The sequence below is a fragment of the Triticum urartu genome, chromosome 2, assembly GCF_003073215.2.
Source record: "Triticum urartu cultivar G1812 chromosome 2, Tu2.1, whole genome shotgun sequence".
In the NCBI taxonomy this organism is placed as follows: domain Eukaryota; kingdom Viridiplantae; phylum Streptophyta; class Magnoliopsida; order Poales; family Poaceae; genus Triticum; species Triticum urartu.
This window is the reverse complement of record NC_053023.1, coordinates 305,135,809-305,150,002: the sequence shown is the minus strand read 5'-3', so window position 1 is coordinate 305,150,002 and position 14,194 is coordinate 305,135,809.

The following is a 14,194-nucleotide window of genomic DNA, read 5'->3' as shown; positions in this document are numbered from 1 at the left end:
ATGCTCCAGTTTTCACTAAGTCTGAAAACTGATTATGTTTTTGCTATGTTCACATGCTTGTAATTGTATTTTCTGTTCCTTTTTGGCTCAAGGTCACTAAGGGGCTTTTGTTAAGCTCTTTGAGTAGCTCCATACCATGCTTTACTTTGCCATGTTAAGGTCCTGTAGCATGTAGTTTTGTTGCTCCGAAGAGTGCTACCTGATCTGAATTTCCAGACAAGTGTTAATTTCACTAAGTCTGAAACCTGTTTGTATGCATTTTTGCCATGCTTGTTTGAACCTGTTAATGGATGAATTGGCCGTAGCTCAGTGATAGACTTTTGTTAGGAATCATGAATGCATCCCTTCCATGTATTTTTTGTCATGTTTGGGTGCTGTAGCATGTTCATCTCATTGCATTTAGATGGCTACTTGCTGTAAATCGCAGACCGGTGTCTTATTTGAATCGCTTGCCATTTCCAAACCGTAACTCCGATTCCGGTGTTCTTTATATCGTTTTCAAGCGATTTCATCTCATCTTTCCAGTGGCATACTTGGATCTTCAAGTTGAGGCCAGGTTCTTGCATTTCCTATCATATCTTGCATATGCATCCCGCATCGCATCCCGCATAGCATATCATCATTGCATCATATTGTTTGATCCTTGCACGTGGTTGATTGTGTCCTTGTTGATTGTTTGTCTTGTTTGGGTAGAGCCGGGAGACGAGTTCGCTAACGATGAGCCCGTTGAGTTTTCTTTCGAGGATCCAGTCAACTCTGACAACTTTGCAGGCAAGATGATCATACCCTCGAAATCACTACTATCTTTGTTATGCTAGTTTGCTCGCTCTTTTGCTATGCCAATGCTACGATGCCTACCACTTGCTTTCAAGCCTCCCAAATTTCCATGTCAAACCTCTAACCCACCTTGTCCTAGCAAACCGTTGATTGGCTATGTTACCGCTTTGCTCAGCCCCTCTTATAGCGTTGCTAGCTGCAGGTGAAGATTGAAGACCGTTCCTTGTTGGGTCATTTATTTATTTTTTGGGATATCATTATATTGCCATGTTATCTTAATGCATCTATGTACTTGGTAAAGGGTGGAAGGCTCGGCCTCTCGCCTAGTGTTTTGTTCCACTCTTGCCACCCTAGTTTCCGTCATATCGGTGTTATGTTCCCGGATTTTGCGTTTCTTACGCGGTTGGGTTATAATGGGAACCCCTTGATAGTTCGCCTTGATTAAAGCTTTTCCAGCAATGCCCAACCTTGGTTTTACCTTTTGCCACCTAGCCTCTTTTTTCCTTGGGTTTCCGGAGCCCGAGGGTCATCTTATTTTAAACCCCCCCGGGCCGGTGCTCCTCTGAGTGTTGGTCCACCTGTGAGCTGCCGGTGGCCACCAGGGGCAACTCTGGGCTGGCCTACCCATACCTAAGGCAATCTGAGTGTGCCCTGAGAAAGAGATATGTGCAGCTCCTATCGGGATTTGTCGGCACATTCGGGCAGTGTTGCTGGTCTTGTTTTAACCTGTCGAAGTGTCTTGAAGAACCGAGATACCGAGTCTGATCGGAACGTCTTGGGCGGAGGTCTATTCCTTCGTTGACCGTGAGAGCTTGTCATGGGCTAAGTTGGGACTCCCCTGCAGGGATTTGAACTTTTGAAAGCCGTGCCCGCGGTTATGGGCAGATGGGAATTTGTTAATGTCCGGTTGTAGATAACTTGAACCTTAACTTAATTAAAATGAATCAACTGAGTGTGTTACCGTGATGGCCTCTTCTCGGCGGAGTCCGGGAAGTGGACACGGTGTTGGAGTAATGTTTGCGCAGGTTGCTCTCTAGTTTCTCGCTTGTGCTTTGCCTCCTCTTCTCGCTCTCTTTTGCGAATAAGTTAGCCACCATACTTGCTAGTCGCTTGCTGCAGCTCCACATATTTTACCTTGCCTTACCTATAAGCTTAAATATTCTTGATCGCGAGGGTGCGAGATTGCTGAGTCCTTGTGGCTCACAGATTACTATTACACCAGATGCAGGGCCTGATGATTCCGCTCCAGGAGACGCGCTCGAGCTCAAGTGGGAGTTCGACGAAGACCCTCAACGTTACTATGTTTCCTTTCCTGATGATCAGTAGTGGTGCCCAGTTGGGGGTGATCGGGACCGTGTCGCATGTTGGGTTATCTTTTATTTTGGCGCCGTAGTCGGGCCATGAGTGTTTGGATGATGTAACGTTATTTATGTACTTGATTGACGTGGCGTGTGTAAGCCAACTATGTTATCTCCCCTTTATGATTTATATTACATGGGATGTTGTGAAGATTGCCTAACTTGCGACTTATGCCTTCAATGCGATTATGTCTCTAAGTAGTGCCTCGACACGTGGGAGCTATAGTCGCATCGAGGGTGTTACACCGTAGGCTGGCACCCACTCCAGGACGAACCGGAAGAAGTATCGAAGCGCTGCCGCAACATGCATTCTAGCAGATCGCTCACACACCAGCACCGCCACGCAGAACGGACCACCAGAAATCCACCAACGGTCGTGCCTTACCATGAACATCAGAAAATGGTAACTGATGAAGAAATGTCCTTGACCAAATAGCCTTACAATACCAACATAGACATAAATCGTTTATGAGATATTCTTCTGGAGGCTAGCTGATGTATGAGTGCTGCTGGATCAATTCCTTGTGGAGGCTACCTTATGCCGCGATGATGAGGAACGACGGTTAGAACGCGGGAGGCACGTGGTTGCTGGAATGCAAAAGTGGACGGCACATGTGCAGCAGCAGGACTCCCTGCGTGATGACCACGGCGGCGAGGAGTGGCTACGCGAGACTAATCGCGAGCGCCGCATGATCTGCACAATAGAATAAACAGGCAGCTCACCTCACTGAAACCTGAGCAACACAAAACACACATCAACAAATAGACGGCAGAAACGCCATGAATGACAACACAAAGAGAAGCAAAAACGAGAACAATAGGAGCACCATCCCGAGCACACTCGTGCAAAACGACAACCCATCCCTGACCCCCGTCGTGATCCATGTTTGTTTCACGGCTTGCAGGACACAATCTATCGGCCGAGCACCTCACGCGCAAACCACCGCATCAACCAAGAACTCAACCAAAGACTGTTTTTTGGCCGGAGAGTGGCACGAAGAACACAATCAAAGACTGTTTTTTTGGCCGGAGGGCGGCATAGAGGAACCGGTTGGATAGCCGGTGTAGGAAATGGTGAGCAGGCCGCGCAAACTGGATCGGGGAGGTCCCTGGGGAAGAAGCGGTCGTCCATGGCTGTTGCAATGTCGTGCACGCGTCGACACTTGGCGGCACACCTTTTGGCAGCGGTGATGCCCGATCCCGTCGGCCTTGCCCTTTCTGTGGACTTCTTAGATGCCAACGCAGCGCCAGGTGGGAGGCAAAGGAGACCGGTGGGGAGGTGGCAGTGCCAAGCCGCCCCCCTCGCTGGCATCCACTCATCCCCGCCTTCTCTGACCAACAGGGCGGTCCTCCCACTCTCTCTTGGATGGGTCCTAGACCTTCAGCTGTGGGAGGGTGTGGGGTGCGAAGAGTCCGTGGCTTCATGGGTCGACGGTGAGGGCTCAAGAGAGGATCGAGAGGTGCTGGAGAAGAGGAACTGTGAATCAAGCAAGAGAAAGAAAGGGGAAGGAGAGGTTGTGTGCGCCGGGAGGGTTAAGGCGTGGGCCAGCGAGCTCCTCTCTCTCTCTTTTCTAACCAGGCCCACAGGTCAGCAAAACATATGGTTGTACAGCAGGCACACCACACAAAACACATACCCCTATCATTCTTTTTCCTCTTGCTAGCACAGTAAAAATCGATGCGGTGGCTAGAGCTAGGATGCGCTATTTATGCGACACTTATTCTTTTGTCCTAGTGGTTGGGGTCCGCCATTGCGAGCCACTTGAGAGAAAGCTATGTGTTCGCACATGAACATGTCACCGTGTACCTCCAACACCGAGGGTGATGCACCATAGCTCACGTCGAAGGAGACCCGTTCAGAAGCGCGGTATGCAAGCAATCCGGCGGGCGCTTTTGAGCACCCGAAACCCCACGTGCCCAGGAGGGACCCCGTCTGGACGCACGGCGGCTATGGGTTGCCCTAGGTCGGTTCGCTCGCCCCTAGAGCCTCGAGGATCGCTGGCCTTCAATACAAAGAACAAACGAATAATGAAAGAGAAAGAACAAGGGAGAGATGTAAAACTAGGGTAAAAGTAGATGGGTTTTGCGATTGTGTGTTGTTGTTCCATCGGCCCTCACCCCTTAGGTATATAAAGAGGCAGATTGACTTCCCATGCAAGGAAAGGTTTAGAAGTCACGTTCAAAACCCTAGATGGGTCCAACTCGGAATCCAAACTTTCCAAAACTGTTCGGTTTACAACCTGGCTGCACCTTGCGGGTCATGTTTGAGGCAGTAAATAACCTCGGATGGAAACGTGCCCAAAAGCAATCTTGAACGTTTCAACGAGACGAACAAATTTCATGTCGAACATTTTTTGATTAGAGGCAATCTTGAGGGGGTTTTCAGCCATTTTCCGAAGTCTGTGGCAGAAAATCCAAAATCCGGACAAACATCCCCGGAGGGTCCGGCCAACCTCGGAGATATCCAAAACCCGGATGATCATTCCCGAAGTGTCCGGCCATCTTGATGCATCCGCGCATTGTTGGCTCTAACTTTTGCATACGAACTCCGATTGCGATGTTTTTATACCAAAATCAACCGCTTCGACGAGACGCACAACTTTCATGTTGAAACTTTTTCCATTTGGGGCAACCTGAATTAGGTTTCAAGTCATTCTTTAATCTAGTGTCAACATGAGCATCTCTGAATTTGTCATAGGTTTGGCATCCGAGCTCCATTTTAGACCATCTTCATATCCATCTTGACCTTCTTGAAGAAAGCCATCCCATTATGACTTCCAATCATAAGTTTGAATCAATCTTGACATGGCTTTAAGCAACCTTTAAGATTGTGCCACTTTTGATCGTCAACACATGCCCCCTAGTTTTTCAGCAAAGTTAGCGTGCCGAAAAATAACTCGTACCATGTTTGTTCTAAGGATGATGCCAAGACTCCATCGGCCATTTATATGTGCTTAGGGCGATAAATCTATACCGGCCATGTTCATGCTTGGTGTGATAATTCTATATCGGCCATTGATTTTAACTTCTTATTTACATCATAGCTTGGAACCGATTACCACCAATCGGCTTTAAAGAGATGGGAATGAACCCGTTCCTTGTGGCACTAAGGAAATCAAACTCCGAGAGGTCACGCCCTGTTAAGCAAGTAACATCGGGATCCAATCCACCGATGCATCGGCCAAAGCAACACAAGCCGAATTATCCACGTGAGTGACTTCTACCTCATCACCGTCCCAGTGTATTAAGAATTGATGCATGGTAGATGGCACACATTGTTTAGCATGAACCCAATCACGGCCTAATATAACAGTATAGTTACCTTGCACCTCGGCGATGAAGAATGTGGTGGCCAAAGTTTTTCTTCCCATGGTGAGTTCCATGCACATCACACCTTTGGCCTCTGTCTTTTCTTTACCCTCAAATCCATTAAGTACCATATTGGTCTTCATCAATGCATCATCATCTAACCCCAACTTTTTGAAGACCGAGTAGGGCATAAGATTACCACAACACCGCCATCAACGAGCATCCTAGCAACCGACGATCCGTTAATATGACCTTTGAGGTACAATGGCTTCAAGTGTTTCACTTGTTCTTTTGGCTTCTCGAAGATAGCATTCATAGGACCAAAATCCAGCTGGGCCACATCCCCTTCTTCACCTATAACACGAAACTCGGCAGGTAAGTAATACACCATGTTAATATCCATACCTTCCTGAACCGGTGTAGATTCGTAATCTACCATCTCATCTTCATCTCCCAATGTGGATATTGGGCTTAAAGTTCCCTCAATTGAAAGGGATATTTCAGATGGTGTGGACGATGTAATAGGGGTTGCATCATCCTCTTCTGGTGGTGAAGGTGTTGCTGCAGCTAATGTAGAAGCATCTGTGTTTTGTTTTTGTTTAGGCCTCCACACTTGTTTTGTGGGTGCCATGGGCCAAATTTCACTTAACAATTCGTCCCTTTGCCTCTCCTCTTTGTGCTCTACCTTCTCGTGGTTCCTCATGCATCATAATCTCCTTTTCATGGTCTTGGTTAAACCGGGAGGACACCACTTAGGTTGAGTATATTTGGGATCCCTTGGTTTGGCCTTGTTTGTGCTCGCCTCGTGATCACTAACCATGGAACCCTGCTGAACAATAACAATATCACCATTAGAATTAGCCAGATTACCAAGAACCGGCTTTTCGATCTCCTTTTGCTTGTCACATTCTGAAATTTCCGCATTAGATGACTTAACACGCCATACTTTTTCATTGGCCTTACTTGGAGAAATTTTTGTTGGCCGATTAGCACCATAGCTCAAACGGCCTTGCGTGGGATAATAAAGCCTCTCGTGAGCAGGCCTTCTAGGTGTTGCGCACCCCATATGGAAAGCATAAGGAGCCATTGGGGGTTGCCCCCATCCTCCACTGAAGTCTCTCATGTAATATGGCGCATAGGAGGGTTGTGACATCCATGGTGTCGGTGCCCATGACCCATATGGCCTTGCATAGCGTCGAAACTCTTGCTCCGGAGGCGATCTTGAACACTTTGAATGTGATGGCCGATTGGAGCTAGAACCGGCCGCTTGACTTGCATATTTGGATAGCAACATATCAAAAGTTGGCTTAATTCGCTTGCGCTTAACTTCACTCTTTTCCCACTTGCCAACTTCTGAATTCTTGGGCTTGATAAATTTAACATGAGTATCTTCTTGTACTTGTGGTTGCCCCCCGAGTGAAGGATTTTTTATGGTGATCGTCAATACTTCTTTGCCATCGGGTTGCTTATCAAGCACAACCTCTCGTCCCAAGACTTTGTCGCCCTCCTTGCTATTCCCGGGTTTACCAATAACAACACTATCTTTATTAGCGGATTCGGCTATGTTAGGTCGAATTAACATTTTCTTCCCTTCCAAGTCTATGGTGTTTATCGGGAAGGGCTACTTATCAACTTGCATCTCAGCAAAATTCAATCGTCCGTCATTAATGGCCGACTGTATCTGTCGTCAAAAAACATTGTAATCGTTAGTAGCATGAGAAAATGAATTATGGTACTTGCAATAAGCACGCCGTTTCAGCTCATCAAACGGCGGTATGGTGTGTGATATTCTAAACATCTTATCTTGCAAAAGAGCATAAATTTTATCACACTTAGATATATCAAAAGTAAACTTCATCTCCTCATCACAATTCTTGTGAATCGGCTTAAGAGCATTGCATGTATAGGGTTTGGCCTTTGAGGACCAAACAAACTTAGTAGTATAAACATCAACCTCATAGTCCGAATTATCATCATTGTGTTCAACCATATGCATTCTAGGACGATCGGTTGTAGACCAATGAATCTCTTTACTTCGATTCTCTTGAGCCAAAGCTTTTTGTAAGACTTGATTAATGCTCAAAAACTCATAACTTTCTAGCCTCTCTTTAATGTGAGTTTTCAAACCATTAAGAACAAGATCTGCCAAGTCTCTCTTAGTTATCACTAAGCTATAACATCGGTTTTTTATACTCTAAATCTCTTGACATAATCGGTGACCGATTCATCATGTTTTTGCTTAACCGATGTAAGATGTGACAACTTTAGCTCATTATCGCCGCTATAAAAGTGATCATGAAACTTTTGCTCTAATTGCGACCATAAGAGAATTGAGCCATGTGGTAAAGCAGCGGACCATGAAAATGCGGTGCTAGTTCAAGACAAGGGAAATAAATGCACTTTCAACTCTTCTATGGAATCTGCTTCACCCAACTGTGCTAGATATTGACTCACATGCTCCCAAGTTGTTTTCATACCCTCACCACTAAATTTAACAAAATCAGGAACCTTATAACCTTGAGGGTAAGAAATTGCATCAAAGTGTTCAGGATAAGGCTTTTGGTACACACGACTCTTCACATTTGGCTCGTTTCTGAAAGTTTCTAGAAACATCTTAAGCAAATCCTCCCTTAATTTAACTAAAATTGGATGCGAGGTAGATGAAGATGTTTGTGGCAATGACATAGAAGCAACCTTAGTACTAGCTATTGGTGCAACTTGTGGGATGGGCGTTGAACCATAATTCGGCGGAAGACCAAACATGATTGCGCCTATGGGTGGTGTGACAAAGTGATTCAGCATTGACGCCGAATTGGACACACTCGTAATAGGATTAGGATATGTAGGTGCAGCCATAAGCTGGTTGGTTTGACTAGGGTAAAAATTCAACGGCATACTATATTGTTGTTGCATAGGAGGTGCCGATGAAATAGGTAAAGTTGGGCTAGGATTTTCAGATATACCAACAGTACCACTAGATGACGGATGCATATTTTTCTTAGCATTGGTATTTGCCACAAAAGAATCATACATCATCACATTACCCTTACTAACAAGACTTTCAATCACAGCCCCTTGCTCTGGAGAAAAAACTTTACTCACAGTGATTTCATCTTGTTCATCAATCGGAGGAGGGAAATTGACGTTTCCAACTGGAGTAATGTTACCTTGACGGTCCTTCTTCAAATTTGCAAGAAACGCCTCCAAATCCTGCTCCTCGTGCTTCTTCTTGAGCGCCTCAAAATCCTCCTCACGCTTTTTCCTAAGCGCTTCGTAGGCTTAGCGATGTTCATCCGATAGTTCATCAAGACCTGGCTTAATGATGTTATCAACGCTAACTTCTGAGGGCTTGGGGAGATTAGACATGGTTGATGATGATTCTTGATCTTTCGGCCACAGTGGAGTCGCCAAAAAGTGTGTTCACACATGAACACATCCCCGTGTACCTCCAATGCCGAGGGTGATGCACCGCAGCTCACGTCAAAGGAGACCAGTCCGGAAGCGCGGTACGCAAGCAATCCGGTGGGCGCATTTGAGCACCCGAAACCCCACGCGCCCGGGAGGGACCCCGTCTGGACGCACGGCGGCTATGGGTTGCCCTAGGTCGGTTCGCTCGCCCCTAGAGCCTCGAGGATCGCTGCCCTTCAATACGAAGAACGAACGAAGAATGTGAGAGAAAGAACAAGGGTGAGATGTAAAACTAGGGTAAAAAGTAGATGGTGTCGTGGATTTGTCACGGCAGATGTCCTAGTGTGAGGACTTAGTCGTGAGGCCGACGCATCTATGTGGTAGCTTGAGAGGGGTTGAGCGGGACGAGAGACGCGATGTTTTACCCAGGTTTGGCCCCTCACGGTGGAGGTAAAAGCCTATATCCTGCTTCATTGATATTGATGATGATGATCACGGTTACAAGTGTGCTCTATCTCGAGAGCTATTGTCTAAACCTAACTTGTCCAACTTGTGGAACTTGTTAATCTTCCCTCTTTTGGGGAGCCCTGCCCCTCCTTATATATGTTGAAGGGGCGGGTTACATGTGGAGTCCTATTAGGATTAGGACTAGTCTATCTTCTAATACAAACCGGATACAAGTCCGGGTCTTGACTCCTTGTAAGGGAAATACACCTTTTCTCTTAAACCGGCCCACCATTAGCATAAACTGGCCTTCTGGGCCTTGGGCCTTGTAACCGCCAAGTTAGGGCGGGTCGCCAATGAATCGCCAAGTGTCAGCCGGGTCTCAAGTAAACCGCCAAGTCCGGCCGGGTTATACTTCCGACCGGTTTACGCTGCGGGGTATATCTCCGACATTAGCCCCCAGTTTAGCTTGGATTTATCCATGGTAAACTGATCCTGTAAACAAACACAAGAACAACTTTGACAAGTTGTACTCCAGGTTAAAAATTCTTGTAAACCGGCACCTGATCATCCTTAAATCCTTGTTATTTGCTCCTTCTAGAAAATCCGAGTCAATAGACCAACTTCATAATCAATTTGCTTGCAGAAGATATTTTGTAAATAAAGAATCCATTCGAATCGGCCTTCAATGCTCTGATTTAACAAAAATATTGATCTTGAAATATTCAACTGATATTCAGCCGGCTTGAAGATGTAGAACTTGCCGGTTTATGATTACCACCATTGTTGGGTTATAAAAACTGATAATTCCGGGTCATGATTGTTGCCAACGCCGGTTCACAACGCCGGTTCATGATTATTGATGACGTCGGTTTGCAGCCACAGGGTCATAATGATTGGTGACGCCGGGTCAATCTGGTTTGCTCAAACAAAGAATTTGAAAATATTTCTTCGATAATAATATAATACCTGTAGCCCCCAAGTCTTGAGCAGAACAAAGTGATGGCTTAAGACTTGCTTCAATATAAATACTACCAATTTTGAAGAAATCCATGTTGTTCATCCTAGTCACTAGTAAAAGCTGAATACTCCATATTATGTAGCCCCCAAGTACCGGGTTGTCATGCTTGCAGCAACCTGGGACTTGTAATTGCTTATAAAAACTTCAATCACTGTATCCCCCAAGGGCCGGGTCATTATGCAATAATGAGCAGGGACTTTGTAAATATAATCATGTAGACTTGAGCAGTGATGTGTAGCCCCCAAGGGCCGGCTTAGTAAGATAATACTAAACTGGGACTTGATATATACTTCAATGAAAATAACATCTTATAATGTAGCTTCCATCGTAGGGCTTGAACCCACGTCCACAAGGTTAAGAGCTTTGTGTTTTACCAACTGAGCAGTGGACCCTTGAATATAACGAATTAAGACTTTTGTACCTTGAATCATTGATAGGAGCAATTGGTAGCCCCCAAGGGCCGGCTCATTATATTGTGATGAGTCGGGTCTTCAATAAGGCCAAAAAATGACTTTGCATTAGCCCCCAAGTGTCATGGTGCATGCTTGCAGCGACATGAGACTTTCATGTAATCTCAATTTGAATAATGTAGCCCCCAAGTGCCGGGTTGTAAGCCTGCAGCGACTCGGGACTATTCCTTCCATTGTAGAATAAATCATATCCTTTGATAAAATAATAGCCATTGCGTTAAAGCGACTTTGAAAACTCAATAATACCGGTTATTAATAACCATAAAAATCTAGCCATGTTGGCTATTCAAGATAATATAATCCGGTATGAAAACCTTATTCATTCAATATCATAATGAAAATTCAGCCAAGTTTGGCTATTTGAATAATATAACCCAATGATTTATAAGCGCATGATTCCAATGGCGCAATCCAAATATATATACACTGGCGACTTATAGTCCAAAGCCAGGCCGGTTTAACAAATTTGTTTCTGCATACAACAAGTTTTAAAGTGTCCTGGCGGTTTACCGCCGGACGGGTCATAATGCCCAACATATAACCTGGGTTTATAACCAAGGATGCACTTAAGAATAATCAAATATGAAATATATCATACCTGTGACATTGAATCACATTGTTGGTTTTACCAACTTTTTGTAGGAAAGGTGATAACCCAAATCTTGAGTACTGATAACTCCTTCCATATTGTGCTGGTTTATGATAAAACCGTACCGGGTTGTGATAAACACCGGATTATCCATATTCGATGCTGGCGACTTGTAGTCAAAACCAGGCCAGGTTAATAATCTCCAGATTGTAACTTGTACTGACAACTTATAGTTGACAGCCTAACCGGGTTGATAAACACCGGGTCAAAAACATCACAAATCTTATGAAAAGAAAAACTTAGCAAAAGGCAAATAAAAACCGTTGTAGTCGAGGCTTTTCACGGGCTGCCAGGCCCCAAATTTGAGGCTTTTCATGGGCTGCCAGGCCACTGAGTTAAACCATTTTTGCAAAGCCTTTTAATATGGTCCTCAATCCTTAACCAATAATCGTTTTAACTTGACAAGTTCAGGGTTTGTATTTTAGAGTAACTTGTCAAAGTTCGAAGGGTCATACCAGGTTTACCTGGGCGGAGTAACTTACTTAAAGAGGGAGGTTAACCCGGGGTTTTAGGTATATACACCAGGCTTCCAAGCCATGGCTTGATAGCCCATTACAAGTGTAGATTCTAAGTTCATTACGATAGCAAAGAATCCCCAAGTAATGTTTTGAGCTGTGCTCAGTGGGTGCCTATGTTTGAATTGTTGTTTCACAACACTCTCTTTGGCCCCGGATTGATTTGGCTTTGAGCCGATCAAGAGGTGTGACTATGGTTCGGATACGACCAAGCCCCCAAGTGATGTTGTGGCATTGCACCGATCAAGAGGTGTAGCTATGGTTCGGATACGACCAAGCCCCCAAGTGATGTTATATAAACCTTTGATAAGCTGAATCAAGGGGTAAACCGGACGCTGCTTTATGAAATAGAAGCCCCCATGTGATTAATAATATGATAAGCCAATAAGGCGGGATACCCATGTTTGAACCGCGCATCATGGCAGTAGGTTCTCTTCGGCAACTTTTAACTTTTTGCAGGAGACAAATTCTTCTTGAACCGGGATTTTGAACCGGATATTGAGAGCTTCAAAGCTTTGTGGGAGACATCTTTCCCTTGAAATGGATTTTAAACCGGAATCTTCATTTTCAGCCGGAAATTTTCTGACGGCCTTTAAACTCGAACTTGCGAGAAGTTAATTCCTTTTTGAACCGGACAGTGTTAAACCGGATTTGAGTGCTTCAGAGCTTTGTGGGAGAATATATTCCCCTTGAACCGGATTGTAAATCGGATATTAAGAGCTTCAATGAGACTGACTTCCCTTGAGCCGGATTTTAAACCGGAGTCATTTCTGATGACCCGGAACTTCTTCATTGAGCCGGGATTTTGTAACTGTCATATACTTCCTAAACCGGAAATTTTCTGACGGCCTTTAAATTTTCATCAATATAACAGTAGCCTCCGGCACCAGGTTATCTTCCCCCCAATGACCCGGGGTCTTAAATCTCATGATATTTGCTTAGTCATGTCATCGTAGCCCCCGAGTCTCAAGGCGACTTGAGGAGTTGGCTTGAGATTCTTCATAATTAACCATGATATAGACCGGTTTGAATCCTGCATGGGACAACTTGCAAACCAGAGTAATTGCTCTTTTAAACAGAGCAATATATAGTATATAAAAATATGTTGGATGGATTTCACCTGATGCGTCAGTTCAGCAATTATCACCGCGGAGTTGATGATCACCATGGTGAAACTGAAATCAATCACGGCCGAGTCGGCCGCGGGTGCTGACAGATTTTTCGGCCGCGGCATTTTAAACCAGTGTGGACGGGAGAGTCGGCCACGGCGTTGTAAACCGGTGCGGTCGCGAGAGACGGCCACGGCGTTGTAAGCCGGTGCAGTCACGAGAGACGGCCACGACGTTGTAAGTTGGTGCGGTCGCGAGAGACGGCCACGGTGTTGTAAACCGGTGCGGGAGTTCGTTAAGTAACGACGACCACCTGTGCCAAAAGATGTTGGCGTGCCTCCATCTCCGCGGTATAATATCACTTTTTATCATAAATAATTGCCCTGCATAAATAATATTGCAGACCAAGGCAAAAATAAACTTGTTCTTTGACAAAAACAACATGTACTAATAAATCAAAGTTGGATGGATATCACCTGATTATTTTGTATCCTGCATTGGAGGCAATTTATAGATGACAACAGTACTAGTAGTTGATTTTTGAGATGGGACGGCTGGTCATATCAACGCCTGGCGTTTCACTGTACTGGTACTCTGTTACTGATGAAGCTGAACACCTACTTGGGTCTGCGCCGTGCCTGCCGCGGCCTGCCCCACTTGGTGTGACCTCACACATTGAAAACAATATCAGATGTTTCTGGACTCTGTACTGTTCCCTTGATTTCCCAAACGCCTGTGTAAACATGTGAAAACCTGGCATTTATCTCAAGCATTGAGCTATTCTGGAATAACTGATCATGATTCTTTAGCAACCCAACTGAGCGCAGGCTCAAGGTTTCTCGCTTGCATCGCTTCAAGTATTCATACATCTGGATTAAAAAACTTCTCTAGGAGTTTGAGATATCTGCTCAAGGAAATATTCAATTTCTTTTCTCATTCTTCAAGTTGGATCAATAGCACCTTTTTTGTTTGACTTGGCCTTTAGTCCGAAACTGTCAATCTTCAGTGTCATGCCCCCAACTGAGCTGCACGGTTTTTGTACGTCGCGGCCAATCATGGCGAAACGGACGACTCGTGGCGCAGCTGAAGGGGAGGCTCAGGCGAGCCTACGGCCACAGCGGCAGAGGCGAGGCG